The following is a 4,520-nucleotide window of genomic DNA, read 5'->3' on the forward strand; positions in this document are numbered from 1 at the left end:
TCTGTGTGTCCGTGTTGTGTTGGTGTGTGTGTCCCTGTGTGTCTGTGTGTGTATCTGTGTCTGTGTGTCTATCTGTGTATCCATGTCTGTGTCTGTGTTGTGCTCGTGTGTGTCCCTGTGTGTCCCTGTGTGTCCGTGTGTGTGTCTGTGAGTGAACAGAGGTGTGGTGTGTTTTTTATGGCTTAGTGACTACTGAAAGTACATTAGAACATATCTGAGTGAAGCCGTTCACGGGAGAGGTAAAGGAAATCACTCCAACTAAAATGAGTTTTAATGTTCTAATTTGATGTAGAAATGAAGTCTCAGAAATTCAGGAACAGGCATGTTCATTATACTCTGCAGACTTCCTTTCCTGATAAAGTGTTGACTGGGTTTCTCTTGGAACCTAGGCAGCAGAAATTTAAAACTAACCTCTTGAAGAGCCGTGCAAAAGGCTGATATTTTTAACTGTTGATGTAAAGGAAAAACTCAGCCTGCCAATGTCACAGGCAGATTTCAAAGATGACATTTTGGTTTAAAGTATTTGGCCCTATACTTTCTGCCACAATGGGATAATGAGCTAGATTAACACACTCACTTGAAATAACTTTAAAACTGAACAAAAACTATGAGCCTCTGGATCATGATTCCTGAAAGAGGGCAGAGAGATAGGTGAGCTTGCTAAACGCCCAGTGTAAGCCTGGAGGCAGGTGCCAGGCTCAGAGCAGGGAACCCAAAGGGAGGGAGTCCTGCATTGGTGCTGAGTTCAGAAAGATGTCAGCACTTAGGGAGGACAAGGGGGCCGGGGACCACCAGACTGGATGCCAGCCATGAGGGAGCTGTGCAGGGCGGCGCTCTAGGGTCTGCTGAGAGGTCCCGGTAAGTCTGGCTAAATTCTGGTTTGCAACTGTGTGAGAGCAAACTGCCCACGGCTGAAGAGAGAAGCGGTCTGAGAAAACCACAGAGCTCATGTACAAGTCCCCATAGTCCACATTCTACCAGCCAGTGTGACTACCTGGAGCATCTGTAAGAACCGCCACGTGGTTATCACCAAAGCGGTAACAGCTAACGACCCTTAGAGGAAGGGCTACTCTGGACCTGCTCTAATGAAATGCAAAGCAGACTTCAGGCGAATCAAGCTGACTCCAAGCAGTCTACCCGTGCCAGAACAATATCAGTCACTATTTTAAAACTACAATAGACCAAACCCAGCAGCGCACAGTGTAAAATCCGAAATGTCCTGTGGCCAGGCCCACATGAGGCGCCGATTTCCACAGGCATCCCCATCACTCAGTGATCCTACCCCACATCTGTCACAGGCCGCACGCCGGATGAATGATCCTTGTGGCAAAGTTTCACCGGTGGGTGTGCGGCTCTTGCCTGCTTCGTCTGTTGGCTACAGTCAATTTCAGATCCATTGTCAGAGAATACAGTCACCCAGTGTAGTTTTCTTTATGAATATAGAAGGAGAAAACATTAAGTCAGTAAAAGTAGTTAACACGGCCACGCTGGCACTGAAACCACCAGTCAGTGTACACTGACGGCTGCTGAACGGACTCCACCAGCCGCCCTTGGCATTCCTGCCTAAGCCCCCAACACATGCTTTCTCAGTAAAAACCAGGAGTTCTACCGACTCTCCCTCCTGAGGGCCAAGAACTCTACTTCTTTACAAATAACGCCTTATAACCTGTTTGAAGAAAGTGTCTAAATTTCACCTAAAAGTGACGAAGGGTAGCAATCCATCAGAAGAATAAAAACGGGATCTCAGTTTCAGAAAATACATGCGGACCAGGCAGGCGATGAGAACCCCTCATGCAGCAGGTGAGTTTTCACCGCGATCTGCCCACGACCACCTCTGAGTTTCCCTCGCACCCAGGAGGAATAAATTCCTTCATTATGGACAGAGACACCCGGCGGGCAGTAACCTGATTTTTTGGAACCTCGTTCTTCAGGAGGGCTTTCTTCTGCGCTTTTGAAGTTGCCCACAGAGTTATGTCACTGCACATAACCAAGGAAACTGCAGGAAACTTGGTTGCTAGGAAACCCTGAATTGTCTCATGAAGATCACCATGGTAGGCTCGGCTTGAACAGCACAGATGCCAGGAAAATAAAATTACCAAGTTACAGTTATGTTTTTTTAAACCCAGGATGCCTTTTTAATTGCCATTGCAGTATTTTCACTTAAAGAAACTGGAAAGATGATTTTTCATTTCTGAAAGGCCATCCCACAGGTGGGACAGGTGGCCTACAGGGTGCTCCAAGGACGCTGTGGTCCATGTGAGTCCTCCTCCAACCCACGCACCCTTCCTCTTCCCAATTAATGTGGCTACTCAGGGAACGGGGCTTGGGGACAGCTGCCTTCACCACAGCTGAGAGGGAGAATTTAAAGAAAACACTCTGGTAATTGAGTTATTTTCAAACCTGACAGGTAACATTCTCCAGTTGGCTCCATGCAAAACTCTTTCCTTAAAATGTTTCATATGATAATTGTGAGTTTCACATTGTCAGTGTATATATACATTTTCATATATATACAGTGGATATGTTCATTTTATATTTGTGAAATATATATATTTCATGTTTGTATATATACACATATAAATATACATTTTTATATCTATATGAAAATGATTTTGTCATCTAAGGCTCTGTTGAACTTGTACTCACGTGTCCTCTGAGCAGCTGGCTTATGACAACACTCGCAAATGCAAAGACAAAGGGGTGGGCAGACTGGGCCAAGCCCTGCACCAAGCTGCACGAGCTCCTACTCAGCATGAAGGGCCCCCCAAGTTTCCCGCAGATATCGCATTTATGATCCTGTGACGGGTTCTGCCCTCCACTGCACATTATTGGTATATTCACAAATCTGTCTAATCTGTTTAGATTCTAAATGCATTTCTAGCCCGAACCACCCCTAGAGGAAGTACACCTTCTCCCTGACTACACCCTCCCAGGAAGCGGTACTTCCTTCCGTACCACTGTTCTGGAATTACAGCTGCTGTACTCACACTCTGGCCTTCCTCAGTTTTGCTACTTCTACACTGGCTCAGGCTGCTTTGTCCTGAAAGTCCATCTATTCCATGATGCAAACCAGTTTTTATTTCTCAAAATGAAGTGATGAGATGTCACCTTACTCCTTCCTTCCATTTTCTAAGACCTGCATTTGTCATCTCCACATAGCAAGGGTGCAGTGGATATGTGTTCATTAGTAAATTTAGATTTTAGCTGATATTCAAATGAATAAAGTCTTCCATAAGCTTTATCCTGTGGGCAACGGTCTCGTGGAGGCAAAGGAGGGTAAAGGTCAGGAGGACAGAAGCGGGTGATCAGACTGTGACAGACAGGTGAGTATCCTGGACGGCAGCTGATGGAGTTTGGGTGCAGGACACACTGGAAGCCGAGAGGGTAGTGCAGAATCCATTTGTGCACTTTGAAATGCACAGAACAGTAAGCTTTCCTGAGCTGGGAGAAGCCCCCATACGTATCACTAAACACATAGTTTACCCAGATTGGAGAAGCAGGTGTGCTCACCTCACATGCAGTCTTAGCAAGCTGACTACTCAGTGACCCTTTTATAGGGCAACTCTGAAAATAAGCTCTGTATCCTCAGGGACAAGATGATGAACTTGAGGCTACCTTAGGGTGAATTAATTGTGCAACTCTATCTACTCACAGCCCACTAATGGAATCCGTGAGAAGGTCAGTGTCAGCAAGGCTACCTGGTCCTGGCTCTACCTCCCCTCTTTCAAGCTACTGCTTAAAGTCTGAGAGGGAAAAAGCCACTGCAAGATGCCACAAAATCAATACAGTAAAACAGACAGACATCATAATAACAGTGCTGGCAATGAATGGCTCCTGTTTATGGGTACTGTGTAAACCTCATCCCTAACTCACAGCATTCTAGCAAGTTCACCATCGTTACTCTCATCCCGAGAGTGAAGACTGAGGCTTATGCAGTGGTGCAGCTTGTTAACAGTTAGTACCAGCAGGACTTCAGCCCAAGTCTGCTCTCCCTTCACCAGCTGGACTGGCTTGGTGGTCTTTGAGAACAACCATGGTGATATTGGCGGCAGGAATCTGCATCTCAGCTAAGGGGGCCTTTCCAGGAATCTGCACATTGCAGCCAGTGAGGACCCCTTGTTGAAGCGCTCCCTCTCTTTCTCTGCTTCAAACAGGGAATCAGTAAGTTCACTCCATCTTTTCTCAGCACTGTCTCTACCCACCAGGAGTCATAGCCCAGGCTTTAGCTCCTCTGAGCTCTAAAAACTATCACCATGAACACCGAGCCCAGCTTCCTGCCCTGGTCTGATCCACTGCAAATCACTTCACACATTTGTGCTAGAGCAATTTTCCAGGATGCTTTTTAAACCACTGTCTCCCTACTTGGAAGCCATTGACTGTCCAATCAATACCCACAGGGTAAAGTCCAAATGCAGGTGTGCAGGGCACAAGGCCTTTCACAGTCCAGCCTGAATTCCACAAGACCTTTCACAGTCCAGCCTGAATTCCACATGGGCTTTCACAATCCAGCCTGGAATCCA

General features: G+C 46.5%; 1 protein-coding gene across 1 annotated transcript in view; it reads right to left on the bottom strand.

Annotated features, from left to right (window-relative positions):
* PDE4B (phosphodiesterase 4B) overlaps positions 1–4,520 on the bottom strand; it is a 312,539-nt gene that overhangs the window by 225,658 nt on the left and 82,361 nt on the right. The gene's annotated exons all lie outside the window — the stretch shown is intronic.

The sequence above is a fragment of the Otolemur garnettii genome, unplaced genomic scaffold, assembly GCF_000181295.1.
Source record: "Otolemur garnettii isolate 467f Iridium unplaced genomic scaffold, OtoGar3 scaffold00010, whole genome shotgun sequence".
NCBI lineage: Eukaryota > Metazoa > Chordata > Mammalia > Primates > Galagidae > Otolemur > Otolemur garnettii.